The 13375-nt window shown below is 46.8% G+C and overlaps 16 non-coding genes across 16 annotated transcripts; 7 read left to right on the plus strand and 9 right to left on the minus strand.

Annotated features, from left to right (window-relative positions):
* Positions 1 to 533: 533 nt before the first annotated feature.
* TRNAG-GCC (transfer RNA glycine (anticodon GCC)) lies at positions 534 to 604 on the minus strand. Its single transcript has one exon. It is a non-coding gene; the product is annotated as a tRNA-Gly (tRNA).
* A 107-nt stretch (positions 605 to 711) lies between these two features.
* TRNAK-CUU (transfer RNA lysine (anticodon CUU)) lies at positions 712 to 784 on the plus strand. Its single transcript has one exon. It is a non-coding gene; the product is annotated as a tRNA-Lys (tRNA).
* A 1039-nt stretch (positions 785 to 1823) lies between these two features.
* TRNAK-CUU (transfer RNA lysine (anticodon CUU)) lies at positions 1824 to 1896 on the plus strand. The gene has a single exon. It is a non-coding gene; the product is annotated as a tRNA-Lys (tRNA).
* Positions 1897 to 2753: 857 nt separating this feature from the next.
* On the minus strand, positions 2754 to 2824 carry TRNAG-GCC (transfer RNA glycine (anticodon GCC)). The gene has a single exon. It is a non-coding gene; the product is annotated as a tRNA-Gly (tRNA).
* Positions 2825 to 2931: 107 nt separating this feature from the next.
* TRNAK-CUU (transfer RNA lysine (anticodon CUU)) lies at positions 2932 to 3004 on the plus strand. The gene has a single exon. It is a non-coding gene; the product is annotated as a tRNA-Lys (tRNA).
* Positions 3005 to 3860: 856 nt separating this feature from the next.
* Positions 3861 to 3931, minus strand: TRNAG-GCC (transfer RNA glycine (anticodon GCC)). Its single transcript has one exon. It is a non-coding gene; the product is annotated as a tRNA-Gly (tRNA).
* Positions 3932 to 4967: 1036 nt separating this feature from the next.
* TRNAG-GCC (transfer RNA glycine (anticodon GCC)) lies at positions 4968 to 5038 on the minus strand. Its single transcript has one exon. It is a non-coding gene; the product is annotated as a tRNA-Gly (tRNA).
* A 1041-nt stretch (positions 5039 to 6079) lies between these two features.
* TRNAG-GCC (transfer RNA glycine (anticodon GCC)) lies at positions 6080 to 6150 on the minus strand. The gene has a single exon. It is a non-coding gene; the product is annotated as a tRNA-Gly (tRNA).
* A 1218-nt stretch (positions 6151 to 7368) lies between these two features.
* Positions 7369 to 7441, plus strand: TRNAK-CUU (transfer RNA lysine (anticodon CUU)). Its single transcript has one exon. It is a non-coding gene; the product is annotated as a tRNA-Lys (tRNA).
* An 857-nt stretch (positions 7442 to 8298) lies between these two features.
* Positions 8299 to 8369, minus strand: TRNAG-GCC (transfer RNA glycine (anticodon GCC)). The gene has a single exon. It is a non-coding gene; the product is annotated as a tRNA-Gly (tRNA).
* A 107-nt stretch (positions 8370 to 8476) lies between these two features.
* TRNAK-CUU (transfer RNA lysine (anticodon CUU)) lies at positions 8477 to 8549 on the plus strand. Its single transcript has one exon. It is a non-coding gene; the product is annotated as a tRNA-Lys (tRNA).
* An 856-nt stretch (positions 8550 to 9405) lies between these two features.
* TRNAG-GCC (transfer RNA glycine (anticodon GCC)) lies at positions 9406 to 9476 on the minus strand. Its single transcript has one exon. It is a non-coding gene; the product is annotated as a tRNA-Gly (tRNA).
* A 1037-nt stretch (positions 9477 to 10513) lies between these two features.
* Positions 10514 to 10584, minus strand: TRNAG-GCC (transfer RNA glycine (anticodon GCC)). The gene has a single exon. It is a non-coding gene; the product is annotated as a tRNA-Gly (tRNA).
* Positions 10585 to 11625: 1041 nt separating this feature from the next.
* TRNAG-GCC (transfer RNA glycine (anticodon GCC)) lies at positions 11626 to 11696 on the minus strand. Its single transcript has one exon. It is a non-coding gene; the product is annotated as a tRNA-Gly (tRNA).
* Positions 11697 to 11803: 107 nt separating this feature from the next.
* On the plus strand, positions 11804 to 11876 carry TRNAK-CUU (transfer RNA lysine (anticodon CUU)). Its single transcript has one exon. It is a non-coding gene; the product is annotated as a tRNA-Lys (tRNA).
* A 1039-nt stretch (positions 11877 to 12915) lies between these two features.
* TRNAK-CUU (transfer RNA lysine (anticodon CUU)) lies at positions 12916 to 12988 on the plus strand. Its single transcript has one exon. It is a non-coding gene; the product is annotated as a tRNA-Lys (tRNA).
* Positions 12989 to 13375: the final 387 nt, after the last annotated feature.

Genomic DNA, 13375 nt, shown 5'->3' on the forward strand with positions numbered 1-13375 from the left:
CTATTAATCTTAGGGTCATGTATTTGAGCTCCATGTTGGGCAGTTGTTTTTTTCTCTTCCTGTACCATTGTATGTGGAACAGTGTATACTTGCATCACCACAGCGCAAATGGCTGTCCTCACTTTCACAAAATGCACTGCCCTATCAGCAAAAACTCAGGAATGTATTGACCGGGAATTGAACCCGGCCTCCCACGTGGCCGGCTAGATTTCTACCACTGAACCACCAATGATCCACAGATGCTTAATTTTAGACTTACTCATGTACTTTAGTGTACAAAACAAAGCAGGAGAGTCAGGATGCCTTGCCTTGCCATCACCACAACTCCTCGGTTACCAAGCATTGCTAACTCAGTCGGTAAAGCTAGAGACTCTTAATCTCAGGGTCGTGGGTTTGAGCCCCACATTGGGCGGATGTTTTTTTTCTTTTCCTGTACCATTGTATGTGGAACACTGTCAACTTGCCCCACCACAGCACAAATGGCTGTCCTCACTTTTACAAAATGCACTGCCATATCAGCAAAAACTCAGGACTGCATTGGCCGGGAATCGAACCCGAGCCTCCCGCGTGGCAGGCGAGAATTCTACCACTGAACCACTAATGCTCCACAGATGCATAAGTTTACACTTACTCGTGTACTTTAGTGTATGAAACAAAGCAGGAGTGTCAGGATGCCTTGCCTTGCCATCACCTCCATACATTCTCAACCAAGCCTGGCTAGCTCAGTCGGTAGAGCATGAGAGTCTTAATCTCAGGGTCGTGAGTTCGAGTCCCACGTTGGGCGGATGTTTTTTCTTTTCCTGTACCATTGTATGTGGAACACTGTATACTTGCACCACCACCGCGCAAATGGCTGTCCTCACTTTCACAAAATACACTGCCATATCAGCAAAAACTCAGGACTGCATTGGCCGGGAATCGATTCCGGGCCTCACGCGTGGCAGGCGAGAATTCTACCACTGAACCACCAATGCTCCACAGATGCCTAATTTTACACTTACTCATGTACTTTAGTGTATAAAACAAAGCAGGAGTGTCAGGATGCCTTGCCTTGCCATCACCTCCAAGCCTAAGTAACCAAGCCCGACTAGCACAGTCGCTAGAGCATAAGACTATTAATCTTAGGGTCATGTATTTGAGCTCCATGTTGGGCAGTTGTTTTTTTCTCTTCCTGTACCATTGTATGTGGAACAGTGTATACTTGCATCACCACAGCGCAAATGGCTGTCCTCACTTTCTCAAAATGCACTGCCCTATCAGCAAAAACTCAGGAATGTATTGACCAGAAATTGAACCCGGCCTCCCACGTGGCCGGCTAGATTTCTACCACTGAACCACCAATGATCCACAGATGCTTAATTTTAGACTTACTCATGTACTTTAGTGTACAAAACAAAGCAGGAGAGTCAGGATGCCTTGCCTTGCCATCACCACAACTCCTCGGTTACCAAGCATTGCTAACTCAGTCGGTAAAGCATGAGACTCTTAATCTCAGGGTCGTGGGTTCGAGCCCCACATTGGGCGGATGTTTTTTTTCTTTTCCTGTACCATTGTATGTGGAACACTATCAACTTGCCCCACCACAGCACAAATGGCTGTCCTCACTTTCACAAAATGCACTGCCATATCAGCAAAAACTCAGGACTGCATTGGCCGGGAATTGAACACGGGGCTCCCGCGTGGCAGGCGAGAATTCTACCACCGAACCACCAATGCTCCACAGATACTTAATTTTACACTTACTCGTGTACTTTAGTGTATGAAACAAAGCAGGAGTGTCAGGATGCCTTGCCTTGCCATCACCTCCATACATTCACAACCAAGCCTGGCTAGCTCAGTCGGTAGAGCATGAGACTCTTAATCTCAGGGTCGTGGGTTCGAGCCCCACGTTTGGTGGATGTTTTTTCTTTTCCTGTACCATTGTATGTGGAACACTGTATACACCACCACAGCGCAAATGGCTGTCCTCACTTTCACAAAATACACTGCCATATCAGCAAAAACTCAGGACTGCATTGGCCGGGAATCGATTCCGGGCCTCACGCGTGGCAGGCGAGAATTCTACCACTGAACCACCAATGCTCCACAGATGCCTAATTTTACACTTACTCATGTACTTTAGTGTATAAAACAAAGCAGGAGTGTCAGGATGCCTTGCCTTGCCATCACCTCCAAGCCTAAGTAACCAAGCCCGACTAGCACAGTCGCTAGAGCATAAGACTATTAATCTTAGGGTCATGTATTTGAGCTCCATGTTGGGCAGTTGTTTTTTTCTCTTCCTGTACCATTGTATGTGGAACAGTGTATACTTGCATCACCACAGCGCAAATGGCTGTCCTCACTTTCACAAAATGCACTGCCCTATCAGCAAAAACTCAGGAATGTATTGACCGGAAATTGAACCCGGCCTCCCACGTGGCCGGCTAGATTTCTACCACTGAACCACCAATGATCCACAGATGCTTAATTTTAGACTTACTCATGTACTTTAGTGTACAAAACAAAGCAGGAGAGTCAGGATGCCTTGCCTTGCCATCACCACAACTCCTCGGTTACCAAGCATTGCTAACTCAGTCGGTAAAGCATGAGACTCTTAATCTCAGGGTCGTGGGTTCGAGCCCCACATTGGGCGGATGTTTTTTTTCTTTTCCTGTACCATTGTATGTGGAACACTGTCAACTTGCACCACCACAGCGCAAATGGCTGTCCTCACTTTCACAAAATGCACTGCCATATCAGCAAAAACTCAGGACTGCATTGGCCGGGAATCGAACCCGGGCCTCCCGCGTGGCAGGCGAGAATTCTACCACTGAACCACCAATGCTCCACAGATACTTAATTTTACACTTACTCGTGTACTTTAGTGTATGAAACAAAGCAGGAGTGTCAGGATGCCTTGCCTTGCCATCACCTCCATACATTCTCAACCAAGCCTGGCTAGCTCAGTCGGTAGAGCATGAGACTCTTAATCTCAGGGTCGTGGGTTCGAGCCCCACGTTAGGCGGATGTTTTTTCTTTTCCTGTACCATTGTATGTGGAACACTGTATACTTGCACCACAACAGCGCAAATGGCTGTCCTCACTTTCACAAAATACACTGCCATATCAGGAAAAACTCAAGACTGCATTGGCCGGGAATCGATTCCGGGCCTCACGCGTGGCAGGCGAGAATTCTACCACTGAACCACCAATGCTCCACAGATGCCTTATTTTACACTTACTCATGTACTTTAGTGTATAAAACAAAGCAGGAGTGTCAGGATGCCTTGCCTTGCCATCACCTCCAAGCCTACGTAATCAAGCCCGACTAGCACAGTCGCTAGAGCATAAGACTATTAATCTTAGGGTCATGTATTTGAGCTCCATGTTGGGCAGTTGTTTTTTTCTCTTCCTGTACCATTGTATGTGGAACAGTGTATACTTGCATCACCAAAGCGCAAATGGCTGTCCTCACTTTCACAAAATGCACTGCCCTATCAGCAAAAACTCAGGAATGTATTGACCGGGAATTGAACCCGGCCTCCCACGTGGCCGGCTAGATTTCTACCACTGAACCACCAATGATCCACAGATGCTTAATTTTAGACTTACTCATGTACTTTAGTGTACAAAACAAAGCAGGAGAGTAGGGATGCCTTGCCATCACCACAACGCCTCGGTTACCAAGCATTGCTAACTCAGTCGGTAAAGCATGAGACTCTTAATCTCAGGGTTGTGGGTTTGAGCCCCACATTGGGCGGATGTTTTTTTTCTTTTCCTGTACCATTGTATGTGGAACACTGTCAACTTGCACCACCACAGCGCAAATGGCTGTTCTCACTTTCACAAAATGCACTGCCATATCAGCATAAACTCAGGACTGCATTGGCCGGGAATCGAACCCAGACCTCCCGCATGGCAGGCGAGAATTCTATCACTGAACCACCAATGCTCCACAGATACTTAATTTTACACTTACTCGTGTACTTTAGTGTATGAAACAAAGCAGGAGTGTCAGGATGTCTTGCCTTGCCATCACCTCCATACATTCTCAAATAAGCCTGGCTAGCTCAGTCGGTAAAGCATGAGACTCTTAATCGCAGGGTCGTGGGTTCGAGCCCCACGTTGTGCGGATGTTTTTTCTATTCCTGTACCATTGTATGTGGAACACTGTATACTTGCACCACAACAGCGCAAATGGCTGTCCTCACTTTCACAAAATACACTGCCATATCAGGAAAAACTCAAGACTGCATTGGCCGGGAATCGATTCCGGGCCTCACACGTGGCAGGCGAGAATTCTACCACTGAACCACCAATGCTCCACAGATGCCTTATTTTACACTTACTCATGTACTTTAGTGTATAAAACAAAGCAGCAGTGTCAGGATGCCTTGCCTTGCCATCACCTCCAAGCCTACGTAATCAAGCCCGACTATCACAGTCGCTAGAGCATAAGACTATTAATCTTAGGGTCATGTATTTGAGCTCCATGTTGGGCAGTTGTTTTTTTCTCTTCCTGTACCATTGTATGTGGAACAGTGTATACTTGCATCACCAAAGCGCAAATGGCTGTCCTCACTTTCACAAAATGCACTGCCCTATCAGCAAAAACTCAGGAATGTATTGACCGGGAATTGAACCCGGCCTCCCACGTGGCCGGCTAGATTTCTTCCACTGAACCACCAATGATCCACAGATGCTTAATTTTAGACTTACTCATGTACTTTAGTGTACAAAACAAAGCAGGAGAGTCAGGATGCCTTGCCATCACCACAACGCCTCGGTTACCAAGCATTGCTAACTCAGTCGGTAAAGCATTAGACTCTTAATCTCAGGGTTGTGGGTTCGAGCCCCACATTGGGCGGATGTTTTTTTTCTTTTCCTGTACCATTGTATGTGGAACACTGTCAACTTGCACCACCACAGCGCAAATGGCTGTTCTCACTTTCACAAAATGCACTGCCATATCAGCAAAAACTCAGGACTGCATTGGCCGGGAATCGAACCCAGACCTCCCGCATGGCAGGCGAGAATTCTATCACTGAACCACCAATGCTCCACAGATACTTAATTTTACACTTACTCGTGTACTTTAGTGTATGAAACAAAGCAGGAGTGTCAGGATGTCTTGCCTTGCCATCACCTCCATACATTCTCAAATAAGCCTGGCTAGCTCAGTTGGTAAAGCATGAGACTCTTAATCGCAGGGTCGTGGGTTCGAGCCCCACGTTGTGCGGATGTTTTTTCTTTTCCTGTACCATTGTATGTGGAACACTGTATACTTGCACCACCACAGCGCAAATGGCTGTCCTCACTTTCACAAAATACACTGCCATATCAGCAAAAATTCAGGACTGCATTTGCCGGGAATCGATTCCGGGCCTCACGCGTGGCAGGCGAGAATTCTACCACTGAACCACCAATGCTCCACAGATGCCTAAATTTACACTTACTCATGTACTTTAGTGTATAAAACAAAGCAGGAGTGTCAAGATGCCTTGCCTTGCCATCACCTCCAAGCCTACGTAACCAAGCCCGACTAGCACAGTTGCTAGAGCATAAGACTATTAATCTTAGGGTCATGTATTTGAGCTCCATGTTGGGCAGTTGTTTTTTTCTCTTCCTGTACCATTGTATGTGGAACAGTGTATACTTGCATCACCACAGCGCAAATGGCTGTCCTCACTTTCACAAAATGCACTGCCCTATCAGCAAAAACTCAGGAATGTATTGACCGGGAATTGAACCCGGCCTCCCACGTGGCCGGCTAGATTTCTACCACTGAACCACCAATGATCCACAGATGCTTAATTTTAGACTTACTCATGTACTTTAGTGTACAAAACAAAGCAGGAGAGTCAGGATGCCTTGCCTTGCCATCACCACAACTCCTCGGTTACCAAGCATTGCTAACTCAGTCGGTAAAGCTAGAGACTCTTAATCTCAGGGTCGTGGGTTTGAGCCCCACATTGGGCGGATGTTTTTTTTCTTTTCCTGTACCATTGTATGTGGAACACTGTCAACTTGCCCCACCACAGCACAAATGGCTGTCCTCACTTTTACAAAATGCACTGCCATATCAGCAAAAACTCAGGACTGCATTGGCCGGGAATCGAACCCGAGCCTCCCGCGTGGCAGGCGAGAATTCTACCACTGAACCACTAATGCTCCACAGATGCATAAGTTTACACTTACTCGTGTACTTTAGTGTATGAAACAAAGCAGGAGTGTCAGGATGCCTTGCCTTGCCATCACCTCCATACATTCTCAACCAAGCCTGGCTAGCTCAGTCGGTAGAGCATGAGAGTCTTAATCTCAGGGTCGTGAGTTCGAGCCCCACGTTGGGCGGATGTTTTTTCTTTTCCTGTACCATTGTATGTGGAACACTGTATACTTGCACCACCACCGCGCAAATGGCTGTCCTCACTTTCACAAAATACACTGCCATATCAGCAAAAACTCAGGACTGCATTGGCCGGGAATCGATTCCGGGCCTCACGCGTGGCAGGCGAGAATTCTACCACTGAACCACCAATGCTCCACAGATGCCTAATTTTACACTTACTCATGTACTTTAGTGTATAAAACAAAGCAGGAGTGTCAGGATGCCTTGCCTTGCCATCACCTCCAAGCCTAAGTAACCAAGCCCGACTAGCACAGTCGCTAGAGCATAAGACTATTAATCTTAGGGTCATGTATTTGAGCTCCATGTTGGGCAGTTGTTTTTTTCTCTTCCTGTACCATTGTATGTGGAACAGTGTATACTTGCATCACCACAGCGCAAATGGCTGTCCTCACTTTCTCAAAATGCACTGCCCTATCAGCAAAAACTCAGGAATGTATTGACCAGAAATTGAACCCGGCCTCCCACGTGGCCGGCTAGATTTCTACCACTGAACCACCAATGATCCACAGATGCTTAATTTTAGACTTACTCATGTACTTTAGTGTACAAAACAAAGCAGGAGAGTCAGGATGCCTTGCCTTGCCATCACCACAACTCCTCGGTTACCAAGCATTGCTAACTCAGTCGGTAAAGCATGAGACTCTTAATCTCAGGGTCGTGGGTTCGAGCCCCACATTGGGCGGATGTTTTTTTTCTTTTCCTGTACCATTGTATGTGGAACACTATCAACTTGCCCCACCACAGCACAAATGGCTGTCCTCACTTTCACAAAATGCACTGCCATATCAGCAAAACTCAGGACTGCATTGGCCGGGAATTGAACACGGGGCTCCCGCGTGGCAGGCGAGAATTCTACCACCGAACCACCAATGCTCCACAGATACTTAATTTTACACTTACTCGTGTACTTTAGTGTATGAAACAAAGCAGGAGTGTCAGGATGCCTTGCCTTGCCATCACCTCCATACATTCACAACCAAGCCTGGCTAGCTCAGTCGGTAGAGCATGAGACTCTTAATCTCAGGGTCGTGGGTTCGAACCCCACGTTTGGCGGATGTTTTTTCTTTTCCTGTACCATTGTATGTGGAACACTGTATACACCACCACAGCGCAAATGGCTGTCCTCACTTTCACAAAATACACTGCCATATCAGCAAAAACTCAGGACTGCATTGGCCGGGAATCGATTCCGGGCCTCACGCGTGGCAGGCGAGAATTCTACCACTGAACCACCAATGCTCCACAGATGCCTAATTTTACACTTACTCATGTACTTTAGTGTATAACACAAAGCAGGAGTGTCAGGATGCCTTGCCTTGCCATCACCTCCAAGCCTAAGTAACCAAGCCCGACTAGCACAGTCGCTAGAGCATAAGACTATTAATCTTAGGGTCATGTATTTGAGCTCCATGTTGGGCAGTTGTTTTTTTCTCTTCCTGTACCATTGTATGTGGAACAGTGTATACTTGCATCACCACAGCGCAAATGGCTGTCCTCACTTTCACAAAATGCACTGCCCTATCAGCAAAAACTCAGGAATGTATTGACCGGAAATTGAACCCGGCCTCCCACGTGGCCGGCTAGATTTCTACCACTGAACCACCAATGATCCACAGATGCTTAATTTTAGACTTACTCATGTACTTTAGTGTACAAAACAAAGCAGGAGAGTCAGGATGCCTTGCCTTGCCATCACCACAACTCCTCGGTTACCAAGCATTGCTAACTCAGTCGGTAAAGCATGAGACTCTTAATCTCAGGGTCGTGGGTTCGAGCCCCACATTGGGCGGATGTTTTTTTTCTTTTCCTGTACCATTGTATGTGGAACACTGTCAACTTGCACCACCACAGCGCAAATGGCTGTCCTCACTTTCACAAAATGCACTGCCATATCAGCAAAAACTCAGGACTGCATTGGCCGGGAATCGATTCCGGGCCTCCCGCGTGGCAGGCGAGAATTCTACCACTGAACCACCAATGCTCCACAGATACTTAATTTTACACTTACTCGTGTACTTTAGTGTATGAAACAAAGCAGGAGTGTCAGGATGCCTTGCCTTGCCATCACCTCCAAACATTCTCAACCAAGCCTGGCTAGCTCAGTCGGTAAAGCATGAGACTCTTAATCTCAGGGTCGTGGGTTCGAGCCCCACGTTGGGCGGATGTTTTTTCTTTTCCTGTACCATTGTATGTGGAACACTGTATACTTGCACCACAACAGCGCAAATGGCTGTCCTCACTTTCACAAAATACACTGCCATATCAGGAAAAACTCAAGACTGCATTGGCCGGGAATCGATTCCGGGCCTCACGCGTGGCAGGCGAGAATTCTACCACTGAACCACCAATGCTCCACAGATGCCTTATTTTACACTTACTCATGTACTTTAGTGTATAAAACAAAGCAGGAGTGTCAGGATGCCTTGCCTTGCCATCACCTCCAAGCCTACGTAATCAAGCCCGACTAGCACAGTCGCTAGAGCATAAGACTATTAATCTTAGGGTCATGTATTTGAGCTCCATGTTGGGCAGTTGTTTTTTTCTCTTCCTGTACCATTGTATGTGGAACAGTGTATACTTGCATCACCAAAGCGCAAATGGCTGTCCTCACTTTCACAAAATGCACTGCCCTATCAGCAAAAACTCAGGAATGTATTGACCGGGAATTGAACCCGGCCTCCCACGTGGCCGGCTAGATTTCTACCACTGAACCACCAATGATCCACAGATGCTTAATTTTAGACTTACTCATGTACTTTAGTGTACAAAACAAAGCAGGAGAGTCAGGATGCCTTGCCATCACCACAACGCCTCGGTTACCAAGCATTGCTAACTCAGTCGGTAAAGCATGAGACTCTTAATCTCAGGGTTGTGGGTTTGAGCCCCACATTGGGCGGATGTTTTTTTTCTTTTCCTGTACCATTGTATGTGGAACACTGTCAACTTGCACCACCACAGCGCAAATGGCTGTTCTCACTTTCACAAAATGCACTGCCATATCAGCATAAACTCAGGACTGCATTGGCCGGGAATCGAACCCAGACCTCCCGCATGGCAGGCGAGAATTCTATCACTGAACCACCAATGCTCCACAGATACTTAATTTTACACTTACTCGTGTACTTTAGTGTATGAAACAAAGCAGGAGTGTCAGGATGTCTTGCCTTGCCATCACCTCCATACATTCTCAAATAAGCCTGGCTAGCTCAGTCGGTAAAGCATGAGACTCTTAATCGCAGGGTCGTGGGTTCGAGCCCCACGTTGTGCGGATGTTTTTTCTATTCCTGTACCATTGTATGTGGAACACTGTATACTTGCACCACAACAGCGCAAATGGCTGTCCTCACTTTCACAAAATACACTGCCATATCAGGAAAAACCTCAAGACTGCATTGGCCGGGAATCGATTCCGGGCCTCACGCGTGGCAGGCGAGAATTCTACCACTGAACCACCATTGCTCCACAGATGCCTTATTTTACACTTACTCATGTACTTTAGTGTATAAAACAAAGCAGGAGTGTCAGGATGCCTTGCCTTGCCATCACCTCCAAGCCTACGTAATCAAGCCCGACTAGCACAGTCGCTAGAGCATAAGACTATTAATCTTAGGGTCATGTATTTGAGCTCCATGTTGGGCAGTTGTTTTTTTCTCTTCCTGTACCATTGTATGTGGAACAGTGTATACTTGCATCACCAAAGCGCAAATGGCTGTCCTCACTTTCACAAAATGCACTGCCCTATCAGCAAAAACTCAGGAATGTATTGATCGGGAATTGAACCCGGCCTCCCACGTGGCCGGCTAGATTTCTTCCACTGAACCACCAATGATCCACAGATGCTTAATTTTAGACTTACTCATGTACTTTAGTGTACAAAACAAAGAAGGAGAGTCAGGATGCCTTGCCATCACCACAACGCCTCGGTTACCAAGCATTGCTAACTCAGTCGGTAAAGCATTAGACTCTTAATCTCAGGGTTGTGGGTTCGAGCCCCACATTGGGCGGATGTTTTTTTTCTTTTCCTGTACCATTGTATGTGGAACACTGTCAACTTGCACCACCACAGCGCAAATGGCTGTTCTCACTTTCACAAAATGCACTGCCATATCAGCAAAAACTCAGGACTGCATTGGCCGGGAATCGAACCCAGACCTCCCGCATGGCAGGCGAGAATTCTATCACTGAACCACCAATGCTCCACAGATACTTAATTTTACACTTACTCGTGTACTTTAGTGTATGAAACAAAGCAGGAGTGTCAGGATGTCTTGCCTTGCCATCACCTCCATACATTCTCAAATAAGCCTGGCTAGCTCAGTTGGTAAAGCATGAGACTCTTAATCGCAGGGTCGTGGGTTCGAGCCCCACGTTGTGCGGATGTTTTTTCTTTTCCTGTACCATTGTATGTGGAACACTGTATACTTGCACCACCACAGCGCAAATGGCTGTCCTCACTTTCACAAAATACACTGCCATATCAGCAAAAATTCAGGACTGCATTTGCCGGGAATCGATTCCGGGCCTCACGCGTGGCAGGCGAGAATTCTACCACTGAACCACCAATGCTCCACAGATGCCTAAATTTACACTTACTCATGTACTTTAGTGTATAAAACAAAGCAGGAGTGTCAAGATGCCTTGCCTTGCCATCACCTCCAAGCCTACGTAACCAAGCCCGACTAGCACAGTTGCTAGAGCATAAGACTATTAATCTTAGGGTCATGTATTTGAGCTCCATGTTGGGCAGTTGTTTTTTTCTCTTCCTGTACCATTGTATGTGGAACAGTGTATACTTGCATCACCACAGCGCAAATGGCTGTCCTCACTTTCACAAAATGCACTGCCCTATCAGCAAAAACTCAGGAATGTATTGACCGGGAATTGAACCCGGCCTCCCACGTGGCCGGCTAGATTTCTACCACTGAACCACCAATGATCCACAGATGCTTAATTTTAGACTTACTCATGTACTTTAGTGTACAAAACAAAGCAGGAGAGTCAGGATGCCTTGCCTTGCCATCACCACAACTCCTCGGTTACCAAGCATTGCTAACTCAGTCGGTAAAGCTAGAGACTCTTAATCTCAGGGTCGTGGGTTTGAGCCCCACATTGGGCGGATGTTTTTTTTCTTTTCCTGTACCATTGTATGTGGAACACTGTCAACTTGCCCCACCACAGCACAAATGGCTGTCCTCACTTTTACAAAATGCACTGCCATATCAGCAAAAACTCAGGACTGCATTGGCCGGGAATCGAACCCGAGCCTCCCGCGTGGCAGGCGAGAATTCTACCACTGAACCACTAATGCTCCACAGATGCATAAGTTTACACTTACTCGTGTACTTTAGTGTATGAAACAAAGCAGGAGTGTCAGGATGCCTTGCCTTGCCATCACCTCCATACATTCTCAACCAAGCCTGGCTAGCTCAGTCGGTAGAGCATGAGACTCTTAATCTCAGGGTCGTGAGTTCGAGCCCCACGTTGGGCGGATGTTTTTTCTTTTCCTGTACCATTGTATGTGGAACACTGTATACTTGCACCACCACCGCGCAAATGGCTGTCCTCACTTTCACAAAATACACTGCCATATCAGCAAAAACTCAGGACTGCATTGGCCGGGAATCGATTCCGGGCCTCACGCGTGGCAGGCGAGAATTCTACCACTGAACCACCAATGCTCCACAGATGCCTAATTTTACACTTACTCATGTACTTTAGTGTATAAAACAAAGCAGGAGTGTCAGGATGCCTTGCCTTGCCATCACCTCCAAGCCTAAGTAACCAAGCCCGACTAGCACAGTCGCTAGAGCATAAGACTATTAATCTTAGGGTCATGTATTTGAGCTCCATGTTGGGCAGTTGTTTTTTTCTCTTCCTGTACCATTGTATGTGGAACAGTGTATACTTGCATCACCACAGCGCAAATGGCTGTCCTCACTTTCTCAAAATGCACTGCCCTATCAGCAAAAACTCAGGAATGTATTGACCAGAAATTGAACCCGGCCTCCCACGTGGCCGGCTAGATTTCTACCACTGAACCACCAATGATCCACAGATGCTTAATTTTAGACTTACTCATGTACTTTAGTGTACAAAACAAAGCAGGAGAGTCAGGATGCCTTGCCTTGCCATCACCACAACTCCTCGGTTACCAAGCATTGCTAACTCAGTCGGTAAAGCATGAGACTCTTAATCTCAGGGTCGTGGGTTCGAGCCCCACATTGGGCGGATGTTTTTTTTCTTTTCCTGTACCATTGTATGTGGAACACTATCAACTTGCCCCACCACAGCACAAATGGCTGTCCTCACTTTCACAAAATGCACTGCCATATCAGCAAAAACTCAGAACTGCATTGGCCGGGAATTGAACACGGGGCTCCCGCGTGGCAGGCGAGAATTCTACCACCGAACCACCAATGCTCCACAGATACTTAATTTTACACTTACTCGTGTACTTTAGTGTATGAAACAAAGCAGGAGTGTCAGGATGCCTTGCCTTGCCATCACCTCCATACATTCACAACCAAGCCTGGCTAGCTCAGTCGGTAGAGCATGAGACTCTTAATCTCAGGGTCGTGGGTTCGAGCCCCACGTTTGGCGGATGTTTTTTCTTTTCCTGTACCATTGTATGTGGAACACTGTATACACCACCACAGCGCAAATGGCTGTCATCACTTTCACAAAATACACTGCCATATCAGCAAAAACTCAGGACTGCATTGGCCGGGAATCGATTCCGGGCCTCACGCGTGGCAGGCGAGAATTCTACCACTGAACCACCAATGCTCCACAGATGCCTAATTTTACACTTACTCATGTACTTTAGTGTATAAAACAAAGCAGGAGTGTCAGGATGCCTTGCCTTGCCATCACCTCCAAGCCTAAGTAACCAAGCCCGACTAGCACAGTCGCTAGAGCATAAGACTATTAATCTTAGGGTCATGTATTTGAGCTCCATGTTGGGCAGTTGTTTTTTTCTCTTCCTGT

The sequence above is a fragment of the Pseudophryne corroboree genome, chromosome 3 (genome assembly GCF_028390025.1).
Source record: "Pseudophryne corroboree isolate aPseCor3 chromosome 3, aPseCor3.hap2, whole genome shotgun sequence".
Taxonomy (NCBI): domain Eukaryota; kingdom Metazoa; phylum Chordata; class Amphibia; order Anura; family Myobatrachidae; genus Pseudophryne; species Pseudophryne corroboree.